We start from the raw sequence: 14,279 nt of genomic DNA, 5'->3' as shown, positions 1-14,279 counted from the left end.
AAATAGTTTTTCAGAGCGCTATCATATTAACTATTATATTTTTTCCTGAAATTTTCCTGTCGACCTTTACAGTAACATGATAATAAGTATGTATGAATTTTATTATTACCATTCATGACATTTTGTCATTTTTAGCTCGACTATAGGAACAATTAAGGAGAGCTATCCTACTCGACCCAGCGTCGGCATCTTTCCGCATCCCCACCTTGGTTAAAGATTTTTTACACTTTCTCTTTTTTTCAACTTATCTCTGTAATTACTTGATGGATTTGATTCAAACTTGAAATACTTATTCCTCATCATCATCCACATCATCTGACATAAGGGCCATAATTCTGGCACCAATATTTCATGAATTATTCCCCCTTTTTACTTAGAATTTCAGGTTAAAGTTTTGGTGCACTTTCACTCTACCTCTGTTATTACTGAATGGATTTGATTCAGACTTAAAATAATTGTTCAGCATCATCACCCACATCATATGACACAAGATGCTTAACTCTGGCACAATTTTTCATGAATTATTCCCCTTTTTACTTAGAGTTTCAGGTTAAAGTTTTATGCACTTTCACTCTGTCTCTGTTATTACTGAATTGATTCAATTCAAACTTAAACAGTTGTTTAACATCATTACCCACATCATATGACACAAGGTGCATAACTCTAGGACCAATTTTTCATGAATTATTTCCCCTTTTTATTTTGAATTTTGGTTAAAGTTTTGATGCACTTTCACTCTGTCTCTGTTATTACTGAATGGATTTGATTCAAACTTAAACAGTTGTTCAACATCATCACCCACACCATATGACGCAAGGTGCATAACTCTGGCACCAAGTTTTCATTAATTATTCCCCCTTTTTACTTAGAATTTTAGGTTAAAGTTTTCATGCACTTTCACTCTGTCTCTGTTATTACTGAATGGATTTGATTCAAACTTAAAATAGTTGTTCAACATCATCACCCACACCATATGAGACAAGGTGCATAACTCTGGCACCAATATTTAATGAAGTATGCCACTTTTTGCTTAGGTTATACTAATAAAGACACATTGTTTGAATTATATAAACAGATCATAAGACGGCAGCAGCTCGACCTTGTGAAAGACTACATTGACAGAGGAATGGATCAAGCTGACAGAGCTGCGAAATTTAAAGATTTTCCAGAAGCAAAGGGTGCAATTATTGACTTTGAAGTTAATGATATTTCTGCTAAACAAAATGTTCTACACTTCAGTCATGTAGTAAAGCTTTGGGGATTTGACTTTTCTGCATGTGTGAAATTCTTTGGAAGAAATAGCGAGACCAGACTTGCGATATTTTTAAAGATGAAGCAGCCTTCAGAGAATAAACAAAAATGGTCTTGCAAAGTTAAAGGAAGACTGATTCTAAAAAATTCACGATCAAAAGACCTTAGTTATCCATTAGAAAATACTTTTACAAGTGATAACCCAGTGTCAGATTGCAATTGGGGATTTCAACACAGTTTAACAATGACCAATATTCTAGATCCACGAAAAGGTTTCACTAGGGATGATAAAGTGCAGATTGCGGCAGTATTTTTGGCTAACAAGCCAAAGTTTTCTACATAGTGAAATTGAATTATTCTTTTTTGCTTTGGACCAGATATTGCATTGTGTCTATGGAAACATACATTTGTATTTCATAAGTTTTCAACATGTCCAGTGTTCATATTTGGGTTTCATTATGATGAAATATTTATTTGCTATGATATAAATATAAAACATATACATGATTAAAGCCCAACTGATAACAGATAAATTTCTAATTGTTCTGTATATACAGACTTGTAAGATGAAGTATCTTGAAATAAATGGTTTCTTATCCATTGAGGTTGATTTTGTTGAGTGACAAATAAAATAATTTTACATATACCAAGTATACTATGCAACAACAAATATTTTCCTGCTGCTTTCCTTCAGAACTATTAACAGTCAGGGGTGTAACTGTTTTAAGTAACAACAGTTTATAACCCATTTGAGTTATTGCTTATATTTTCATAACTTGTTTCAGTTATCATAAAATATTACAATGCCCTCCTGTGCCAATTCCTCATTTTGAATGTAACTAATGCAATTATTTCCTGAATCCTTGAACTCTTATCTTTCCAGCTATGCAGTAAAAATTTTTAGGCAAGGCTGATAAAGTTTTACCAAAAGGTTTAAAGCTATAAAACTCTTAGCGTCCCATTATGCTTATCAGGTCAGGATCCGACTACATTGTAAAAGAGAATTTGATTAACCACAGATTGCTACTTATTTCACTGTATAGGTCACTTTGTGAGAACAGCAAAAATACTTTTTTTTTAATAAATTACCTGAGTTAACTTATAGTTTATAACTAATACAGGTTATAAAGTGCTTGAAAAAAAACTGAAATAGGTTACATAACTTAAAACAGTTACACCCCTGACTGATTTACAAAATGATTTGTTAGATTTAAATTTGATCATGGTTTTCAAAATAATGAGGCTTTTTTCTCTCTTGCCTTGTTTGAATTCAGTTCCGTTTTAGACAGATTTTTTTTTTTTTTGATAATTTATATCCAAATCAGTGTAGGCAATAAATTTGACACACAGTGAACAATATCAGCAGTTCAAGCAGTGGTTAAGTTATATTAAATTATATAGCCAATTTTGTCCCCTGTGCACCCCATGAAGTGTGAAATTTTACATTCAGGATAGTTTTCAAAGTTTGGTGTGTTATTTTTTCAAACCAGGCTTTATTGTTGTAGCTTTAATTCTTTATGTAACTTAAACTCTGCACATTTAACATGTTTAAAGCAAAAAAAAAAGTTAATAAACTATATCTTATTTTCACCATATTTCACATCTTGCTATTTAACTCCCTTCACAGAAATAGTGCAAAAATACTGAATTTAAATGTTGAGCACTAAAACTTTATAACCACATTACTTTTCTGATGTCCAAATATTTTTCTAAGACCTTAAACCTTTCAGCTTTGAAGACACTGTGAGATTGTTTGTTTAGTAAATCAACTTTCTCAGGATCTTGATGAAAGTTTATACATCTATAAATGTCCCCTGTGCACTCTTTCAGTAGTTAAGTGTCAGATTTCTTTTATCCTTAAAAAGAAATAGTTTTTCAGAGCGCTATCATATTAACTATTATATTTTTTCCTGAAATTTTCCTGTCGACCTTTACAATAACATGATAATAAGTATGTATGAATTTTATTATTACCATTCATGACATTTTGTCATTTTTAGCTTGACTATACAAAGTATAAGGAGAGCTATCCAACTCGACCCGGCGTCGGCGTCTATCCGCGTCCCCACCTTGGTTAAAGTTTTTTTTACACTTTCTCTTTTTAGCTCACCAGAGCACAAAGTGCTCAGGGTGAGCTATTGTGATCGCTCACCGTCCGGCGTCCGTCCGTCCGTCCGTCCGTCCGTCCGTCGTCCGTCCGTCCGTCGTCCGTCCGTCCGTCCACACTTTCCTTTAAACAACATCTCCTCCTAAACCAACAGGCCAATTTTGATGAAACTTCACAGGGATGTTCCTTGGATGGTCTTCTCTAAAAATTGTTCAAAGAATCGAATTCCATGCAGAACTCTGGTTGCCATGGCAACCGAAAGGAAAAACTTTAAAAATCTTCTTCTCAAAAACCAGAAGCCCTAGAGCTTAGATATTTGGTGTGAAGCATTGCCTAGTGGACCTCTACCAAGTTTGTTCAAATCATGACCCTGGGGTCAAAATTGACCCCGCCCCAGGGGTCACTTGATTTTTACATAGAAAAATCTTAAAAAATCTTCTTCTCGAAAACCAGAAGCCCTAGACCTTAGATATTTGACATGTAGCATTGCCTAATGGACCTCTACTAAAGTTGTTCAAATCATGACCCCAGGGTCAAAATTGACCCCGCCCCAGGGGTCACTTGATTTTACATAGGAAAATCTTCAAAAAATTTCTAAAAATAAAGCAGAAGGCCTAGGTCTTAGGTATTTCACATGTAGCATTGCCTAGTGGACCTCTACAAAATTTGTTCAAATCAGACCCCCGGGGTCAAAATTGACCCCGCCCCAGGGGTCACTTGCTTTTACATAGGAAAACTTTAAAAAATCTTCTTCTCAAAAAGCAGAAGCCCAGGAGCTTAGATATTTGACATGTAGCATTGCCTAGTGGACCTCTACTAAAGTTGTTCAAATCATGACCCCCGGGGTCAAAATTGACCGGCCCTAGGGGTCGCTTGATTTTACATACGAAAATCTTCAAAAATTTTCTTAAAATAAACCAGAAGGCCTAGAGCTTAGATATTTCACATGTAGCATTGCCTAGTGGACCTCTACAACATTTATTCAAATCATGACCCCAGGGTCAAAATTGACCCAGCCCCAGGGGTCACTTGATTTTACATAGGAAAATCTTCAAAAAATTTCTACAAATAAACCAGAAGGCCTAGGTCTTAGATATTTGACATGTAGCATTGCCTAGTAGACCTCTACAAAATTTCTTCAAATCATGACCCCCGGGGTCAAATTGGTCCCGCCCCATGGGGTTACTTGATTGTACATAGAAAAATCTTCAATATTTTCTGAAAATAAACCAGAAGGCCTAGAGCTTAGATATTCGACATGTAGCATTGCCTAGTGGACCTCTACAAAATTTGTTCAAATCTTGACCCCCCAGGGTCAAATTGACCCAGCCCCAGGGTTTACTTTATTGTACATTGGGAAATCTTCATAAATTTGCTTAAAATAAACCAGAAGGCCTAGATCTTAGATATTCGATATTTTATATTGCCTAGTCGACTTCTACAAACTTTATTCAAATCATGACCCCCGGGGTAAAATTGGCCCCGCCCCAGGGGTTACTTGATTGTACATGGGAAAATTTTCCAAAAAATTTCTAAAAATCATCAGTTTGACATTTGAAACATATTACTCTGGTGAGCGATCCAGGGTCATCATGACCCTCTTGTTTCAACTTATCTCTGTAATTACTTGATGGATTTGATTCAAACTTTAAATACTTATTCCTCATCATCATCCACATCATCTGACATAAGGGCCATAACTCTGGCACCAATATTTCATGAATTATCTCCCCTTTTCACTTAAATTTTCGGGTTAAAGTTTTGATGCACTTTCACTCTATCTCTGTTATTACTGAATGGATTTGATTCAAACTTAAACAATTGTTCAACATCATTACCCTTATCATATGACACAAGGTGCATAACCCTGGCACCATTTTTTCTTGAATTATTTCCCCTTTTTACTTTGAATTTTAGGTTAAAGTTTTGATGCACTTTCACTCTGTCTCTGTTATTACTGAATGGATTTGATTCAAACATAATATAGTTGTTCAACATCATCACCCACACCATATGACGCAAGGTGCATAACTCTGGCACCAATTTTTCATTAAATATTCCCCCTTTTTACTTAGAATTTTAGGTTAAAGTTTTGATGCACTTTCACTCTGTCTCTGTTATTACTGAATGGATTTGATTCAAACTTAAAATAGTTGTTCAACATCATCACCCACATACTATGACACAAGGTGCATAACTCTGGCACCAATATTTAATGAATTATGCTCCATTTTTCTTAGGATATACTTATATAGTGTTTTGATACATTTTATCTTTACCTCTCTTATTACTTTAAGTTGATATTTCTGACATAGACGCAGGCTATTGTGCAATATCTTCATCCACAATTGGAGTCATTAAACACTCCAGTGACAGCTCTAGTTTCCTCAGATGTGCCCAGTTTCACTATCCAGCATCGAAATAGTTGAGCGCGCTGTCTCCTGTGCAGCTCTTGCTAACTCGACTGTTATCTAGCCTAGCAATTCTACTCATCATGTCCGTCGGCCGCACACTTAGTTAATTTTGCATGCAAAGAACATATGGCATTCATTTAAAGGCATAAAGATTTGAAAAATATTTTTTCTTTTTCAAGGTCAATAACCAACCTCACTTGGTCAAGTCTATAACTCTGACAAGTATTTTGTTACTCTCCAAAACTAATGCAGGTATTAAATTGAAACTTAACGTGTGTTTGGGGTTATAAAACTAGATAGCATTAAATCTCAAGCATTCATTGTCATGTCATATAATTATCTGCAGAAGAATTTGTAGTCCCGCCCAAGAAAAGCACGGAAAGCCCCTATGTAGTTTGTGCCCGAAGTTGACAAGATTGCGTACGCAATTAATAGCATAGCATTAGATCTCATTATCGGTATGCAGAATCGCATATTTTTTAACCTGTTCAGGTTGTGCCCTCATTTTTTAATCCCCCGCCACGTGTGGTGGGAGGGGTTATAGGAATGGTCTCCATCCGTCCTTCCGTCTGTCCGTAACACTTCGTTTCCGCTCCATATCTCCTAAACCCCTTGAAGGATTTTCATGAAACTTGGGTTAAATGATCACCTCATCAAGAAGATGGGCAGAACTCATGATATAGCCTTGTCGGCTCAAGTTCAAGGTCACAACTCAAGGTCAAAGGTTTGAGCCTTCCATTTTGTGTCCACTCTGTATCTACTAAACCCCTTGAAGGATTTTCATTAAACTTGGTATAAATGGTCACCACATCAAGAACTCATGAGTCAGCCATGTCAACTCAGGGTCAAGGTCACAACTCAAGGTCAAAGGTTTGAGCAATGTATCTCCTAAACCCCTTGAAGGATTTTCATGAAATTTGGGTCAAATGATCACCTCATAAAGATGATTTGTGGAATTCGTGAGTCAGCCATGTCAGTTCAAGGTCGAAGTCACAGCAATTGGTCAAAGGTTTACTCTTTCGCTATCCATAAAAGTGGCGGGGGATTAAGATGTCTTTCAGACTGCCTTGTTTGAAAAGGGGGATGCACTTAGATTTACCCTCGTCCTTCCGTCTGTTCATCCATCCCAATTTTTAGCTCACCTGTCACATAACGACAAGGTGAGCTTTTGTGATCAACCGTCGCCCATCCGTCCATGCGTCCGTCAACAATTTCTTGTCTGCATGATATTAGTTATGTCTTCCACCACACAGTGGTGTGGGAGACATATTGATTTACTCCAGTCTGTCTGTCTGTCTGTCTGTCACAAAGCTTTCTGCACTTCCTCACCAAACTTCAATAAAATGTGTCTGTCAATAAGTGCTTGGCCAGGTTCGATAACTAGCCAAATCGGCCTAGGCACTTCGGAATTATGGCCCTTGATTTATCAAAAACACTCGGATTTCTTGCGCAGTTTTACCCCTAAACCGGCGCCTATACTACTAGTAGTATAGGTGTCCTTTTGGTGTCAAGAAAGCACATGCACATGTGGATTAAGTAAACAGTATATAAAGACTGACTTACTATTTAGATGATAAGGCAGTTGTGGGAGACGTGCTTTTCTCAAAAGCATCTCGTTTCATTTATGATTTTATTTTAACCCAACTTGCACACAACTTGTATCACCATAAGATCTTGGTTCCTTTCTTGAACTGGCCAGACCCCTTAATGGGTTCCAGAATTATGGCTCCTGAAAGGGCCAGAATTAGCTATTTTGACCTTGTCTGCACAATAGCAGCTTTATTTATGGTTTGATTTTTACCAAACTTGCACACAACTTGTATCACCATAAGATCATGGTTTCTTACTTGAACTGGCCAGATCCCGTTATTGGTTCCAGAGTTATGGCCACCTTGTGACCTACTTCCAAATTTAATTTGGACCACATGCATAGTTTTATGTTCCGAAATGAAATTTGACCTTGATTTTGACCTAGTGACCTACTTTCACATTTCTGTAGCTACGGCCTTCAAATTTGGACCACAAGCATAGGTTTGTGTACAGAAATAAACTTTGACTTGACATTGACCTAGTGACCTATTTTCACATTTTTGAAGGTACAGGCTTCAAATTTGGACCACATGTATAGTTTTGTGTTCCGAATTGAAATTTGACCTTGATTTTGACATAGTGACCCACTTTCACATTTCTGTAGCTACAGCCTTCAAATTTAGACCACAAGTATAGGTTTGTGTTCAGAAATAAACTGACCTTGATTTTGACCTAGTGACCTACTTCCACATTTCTGTAGCTACAACCTTCAAATTTGGACCACAAGCATAGGTTTGTGTACAGAAATAAACTTTGACCTTGACATTGACCTAGTGACCTACTTTCACATTTTTGAAGGTACAGGCTTCAAAGGACTTCAGACACTTTCTATATGAATTTGCCTACTCCAAGAGTGAAAAATAAACCACTAAGAAATAAGTATTTAATTATATATGCCATCAAAATACATATTTGAGATTATTTCTTAAAGTCAAATTTTCAATATTTGTTTCATAAAACGGTGATTTTTGTTCTAAATAGAATTACGTACCCTGTTATATAGATATAAAAAGTGTTTTGCTTTATACAACATTGTTCCCACCTGTGCATCAAAACCATATTTGGCCAGCATATGTAGATATTAATTATACACATTTTCTATAACTATTGTGTTGATGCAAGGGGTGGAAAAGTACTTTTAAACAAAAAATATAACCACAGGGTGTTCCCAAATATAAAGGAACCAATACTTTTTATGCCCCTGAAAGGAGGCATATAGTTTTTGAACCATCTGTCAGTCTGTCCGCAATTTTCGTGTCCAGTCCATATCTTTGTCATCAATGGATGGATTTTCAAATAACTTGGCATGAATGTGTACCACAGTAAGACGATGTGTCGCGCGCAAGACCCAGGTCCGTAGCTCAAAGGTCAAGGTCACAGACGTTAAAGGTCATTTTTCATGATAGTGCATTCGTGTCCGGTCCATATCTTTGTCATCCATGGATGGATTTTCAAATAACTTGGCCTGAATGTGAACCACAGTAAGACGACTTGTTGCGCGCAAGACCCAGGTCCGTAGCTCAGAGGTCAAGGTCACACTTAGACGTTAAAGGTCATTTTTCATGATAGTGCATTCGTGTCAAGTCCATATCTTTGTCATCCATGGATGGATTTTCAAATAACTTGGCATGAATGTGTACCACAGTAAGAGGACGTGTCGCGCGCAAGACCCAGGTCCGTAGCTCAAAGGTCAAGGTCACACTTAGACGTTAAAGGTCATTTTTCATGATAGTGTATTCGTGTCCGGTCCATATCTTTGTCATCCATGGATTGATTTTCAAATAACTTGGCATGAATGTGTACCACAGTAAGACGACGTGTTGCGCGCAAGACCCAGGTCCGTAGCTCAAAGGTCAAGGTCACACTTAGACGTTAAAGGTCATATTTCATGATAATGCATTGATGGGCATGTCCGGTCCATATCTTTGTCATTCATGCATGGATTTTAAAATTATTGGGCATGAATGTGTACCACAGTAAGACGACGTGTCGCGCGCAAGACCCAGGTCCGTAGGTCAAAGGTCCTAAACTCTAACATCGGCCATAACTATTCATTCGAAGTGCCATCGGGGGCATGTGTCATCCTATGGAGACAGCTCTTGTTATATTCATTTTTAATAAATTGATAGTCACATATTTTTACATCTGTTTGTAACTCAAATACTATATAAATGTTTGAAAGGGTACACATAGGCATGTTATACATTTATAGTAGTGAGAGAAGCAAATACTGTGAATTCATTATTATTCGTTGGGTTAAATATTCATTGGCTTATCCTGGTTGTTTGCTGCAGTAGATTGGCAAATATGTGCTTTAACATACTTGCATGCCCCCCTCGCGACGCACACCACTAGCGATGAGGATGTAATTTGTTTTCCATTTTGTTTTTATTATTTTTTTTTTGTATTTCTTCTATATTTTTCATTCCTTTATTTTTTCATCTTCTGTGCGTTTATATTTATTTCTTTTAGACACATACTAAATGTCACACGCATTCATCACTTCATGTTCTTCCTTCTGTAAAAACTGAACTGAAGACTGTTCTTTGCGGCGGACTAGGCCTAAACACCAGAGGCGTTATTTGCACTGTGCACAGCAGTTAATCTGATCCTGACTATAGTCTATCCAACAGAAATAACGCTTGGCATTGATATGCCTGTGATGCATAGGTCAAGAACAGTAGCTTCATGGCAGGTCATATCAGTGACGGTTTCACATTCAGTGTGATGCCACGAAAGTGATGTGTCAAGTCGCTTTCAATGCAGATGGCATATATAAATACGGCTAGACGCGAAAACGAACTAAAAGGTCCAGCCGAGTTTCAGGTGGATTTTTTATGCAGCGACCTGCTTCTACTTTAGCCCTACAAATGACACATTTCGAATGTGTTTTGCTAACAACTTCAGCCCTGATTAGACAACAGTATCTTTAGATTGGTTGTTGTCAGACTTATCCCGATTTAACTTTTTCCGATACCACTTCCTTAGGCAAGCCCCACAAAGAACTGTCATTTCGGATACATTTTTATTACATATTTAAGCAAAATGAGCCGTGCCATGAGAAAACCAACATAGTAGCTTTGCGACCAGCATGGATCCAGACCAGCCTGCGCATCGGCGCAGTCTGGTTGGGATCCAAGTTGTTCGCTTTCAAAGCCTATTGGAATTAGACCAACCGTTAGCGAACAGCATGGATCCTGACTAGTCTGGGCTGATGCGCAGGCTGGTCTAGATCCATGCTGGTCGCAATTGCACTATGTTGGTTTTCTCATGGCGCGACTCAAATGTTATCTGTGCCACTGGTACTTATCCCAAGCAAGAACCAACCCTACGGCCTTGATAACATGACTGCCTTTTCTTAGTATTAATGTTATACAGCACACAAATATCTGCCATCACTTATAAGTTATAGCAGAACTATACAGACATGTACTTGTACTTAAATAACTACATGTACCTGAACCACTGTTATAAAACTGAGCGGTCACTTAACTTATGCATGTATACGTATTCACACATGTAATGCATCAATAACTTTACATTACGAACAGTGTATAGATAAATCAAGTACAGGTTGTTTGCAAAAATATCGTCCAATTTTTTATTTATTTATTGAGTCGGCTAAAGGCTGAAAGCCTTTTGACGAGTCCTTGCTATCCAATGATTCTCTAAATGGACCGAATAACATGTGAAGGGATGTAGTTCCATTAGATTTCTCAAATTTCAAACAGTTCACTGCATGAATGAAGTTAAGTTGTGTCAATTCCCTTTGCTATGACCAATATACGATGTAATCTGTCATATTTATGACTTGTAATTGTGCAATTCTCGAATGTAACTCATTAAGCATAAATGTGCATTTTAAGAATTGCACAGGCTTACAAAGCTTGGGTAACATCCAGCGAAAGACAAAAAATAGTTCCACTGCAGGGCTCCAGATAAGATGCGTATTAGCGTAAATTACGTATAGAAATAATGCAAATACGCATGTCTAATAATTTCTAAGCGTATAAAAACGTATATAAAATTACAGAAACGCACACAATGCTTTTTTAAAAACAAAATCTGAATCGTCTGGATGCGTTAGGTAACATAGCCGATCAGCCTTAATTCTCCCACATTGAACGTAAACACGCATCGTATGATTTCTGTAAACTTTGCGTGGGTTGAATTTTGCAGTCAGTAAACAGATAAATTATCGGAAGAAGAAGCTCTTACTGGTTTGTTTAGTTACTACTGATATTAAAAATGATTTTAATTCTTATTTTTCGAGAAATAAACAAATCGGCGAAACATTAAATTGTATTTTCTTGTAGTTTTTTGAAATCGAAAGTAGATCGTCTATGTTTGGCGAAACGAAAAAACTTTTTTATGAAAAGATTTAAATAAGAGGTAATTTAACCGTAAACTTCAAAGTCAGATACTGCCAACTGCTGCTAAATGTCTTCGTATCATCACAATTTGTAAAATATATTGTTCAAACTGGAGAAAAGTGTAATCGTATCCGGATATAATATTTTGGGTAAATATCGAGCTGTGTTATGAAATTTTAAGAAAAAAACTAAAAACAAACTGAAACTGGTAGACTATACTGTCAGTACATCAATCATTAGCCGACTCAGGCCATTCAGGCCTTTGATAGAATTTTAATCTTAAAATGTTACTTTTTTTCTTAAATAAACAGATATTGTCACTTTATTCGACTGGAATTCATATATTTACCGTAAAACTTCCGTAAAGTGATGACATTATATCTTTACAGAAATTAAACATTTTAATTTTTTCAAGAAAATATACCCTGGCCTAGATAAAATAAGAAAAACATCTTAATAGGAACAGATACAAACCAGTTTCTGCTGTAATAAGTTAACTAACACATTGGTTTATCATTGACTCAAAACGATTTCAGTATTATTTAAATACTTAATGAGAATTTTGCGTTCAAAATATAGGCTAGAAGCATATGATAGTGTCCGAAGTCCTTTGGACAGTTTTATTTTCCGAACTGAAATTTGACTTTGATTTTGACTTAATGACCTACTTTAACAATTCTTAAGCTACAGCCTTCAAATTTGGAACACGTGCATAGTTTTGTGTATCAAAATGAACTTTGACCTTTAGATGGATCAAGTGATCTTCTTTCATAATTTTCAAGCTACAGGCTTCAAATTTGGACCACATCCATAGTATTGTGTTCTGAATTGAAACTTTACCTTGTTGATTACCTAGTATCTACATTTCTCAAGCTACAGCCTTCAGATTTGAAGCACATGCATAGTTTTGAATACAGAAATGAACTTTGACCTTGAAATTGATCTAGTGACCTACTTTCAAATTTCTCAAGCTACAGCTTCAAATTTGGACCACATGCATAGACCACAGGCACAGTTTTGTGTACCGAAATGAACTTTGACCTTGATCTAGTCTTGAAATTTAGAACATTCAAAAATGGCTCAGTGGTGGGCGCCAAGATCACTCTGTGATCTCTTGTTTATTATTGGCCGTGGGGAAAAAACCGTGACTACTTTTCTGTAGTACAACATGGATGGTACGTCCAATTTTTAGGTGTATTTTGACATATCTCTACCTTGTAAGAATATTTTTTCTTTTTGGTTGAATTTCCTCCCTTTGTTGTTGATGTTGATAAAGGTTTTTTGACCTTCTTGTCCTTAGATGCAATGATAACAGGCGAGCAATATAGGGCCATTATGTCCGTCTTGTTATCATTCATATCTCAAAGTGTTTGACACAGAGTCATCAAACTTCACATGATTTTTATTCTGATCAGGCAGCAGTGCAGCAGGGGTTTTAATCTGGATTTCACATAATCAGACTAGAGTTATGGCCCTTGAGCATGTTGACTTAGTCTAAAATAGGCATAAAAGGGCCTAAGTTTGTATCTCAAAACGTATTAAAACCAGTATAATAAAACTCTACAGGAATATTATTTAGCATGTGAAGGTTTGCATCTGGGGGTTTTGTTTTAGATATCACTCAGTCAGACCAGAGTTATGGTCCCTGATTTAGTCTAAAATAGGCATAAAAGGACCTAAGTTTGTATCTCAGAAAGTATTGACCCTGTATTATAAGGTCTGCAGGAATACTATTTAGCATGTGAAATTTTGCATCTGGGAGTTTTGTTACAGATATGCCTCAGTAAGACCAGACTTATGGCCCCTGATTTAGTCTTTTTTTTCTGGTTGGATTTAACGTCGCACTGACACAAGATAGGTCATATGGCGACTTTCCAGCTTTAATGGTGGAGGAAGACCCCAGGTGCCCCTCCGTGCATTATTTCATCACAAGCGGGCACCTGGGTAGAACCACCGACATTCCGTAAGCCAGCTGGATGGCTTCCTCACATGAAGAATTCAACGCCCTGAGTGAGGCTCGAACCCACATCGATGAGGGGCAAGTGATTTGAAGTCAGCGACCTTAACCACTCGGCTACAGGGCCCCTGATTTAGTCTTAACTAGGCATAAAATAGCCTAAGTTTGTATCTCAAAAAGTATTTGGCCCAGTATTACGAAACTCTGCAGGAATATTATTTAGCATGTGAAGGTTTGCATCTAGGGTTTTGTTAGAGGTAACACTTAGTCAGACCAGAGTTAATTGCCCTTCTCAGTAAAGAAATATGCATAAAAAGGCATAATAGTTATGTCACACATATCTAAAAGTGTATATTTTATAGGGTCATGAATCATCATAGGAATATTATTCAGCATGTAAAGTTGTGCAAATCGGATTTTGTTTTGGGTTTTTATCAGTCAGACTAGAGCTGACCCTTGATTGTCAAAAATATGCATAAATGGGATACAAGCTTGTGTCACTTGTATCTAAAGAAGTATTTTACTTCGACACATAAAACAGTAGAGAATTTTTGTACAGCGTGTGCAGTTGCGCACCTAGTGTTCTG

At 36.8% G+C, this 14,279-nt stretch overlaps 1 protein-coding gene across 1 annotated transcript in view; it reads right to left on the bottom strand.

The window, feature by feature from the left end:
• The window catches only part of LOC123540008 (sal-like protein 3), a 174,252-nt gene that overhangs the window by 9,634 nt on the left and 150,339 nt on the right, over positions 1-14,279 (bottom strand). The gene's annotated exons all lie outside the window — the stretch shown is intronic.

The sequence above is a fragment of the Mercenaria mercenaria genome, chromosome 16, assembly GCF_021730395.1.
Source record: "Mercenaria mercenaria strain notata chromosome 16, MADL_Memer_1, whole genome shotgun sequence".
Taxonomy (NCBI): Eukaryota; Metazoa; Mollusca; class Bivalvia; order Venerida; family Veneridae; genus Mercenaria; species Mercenaria mercenaria.
The sequence above is the reverse complement of the archived record's forward strand: the minus strand, read 5'-3'. Positions and strand labels throughout refer to the sequence as shown.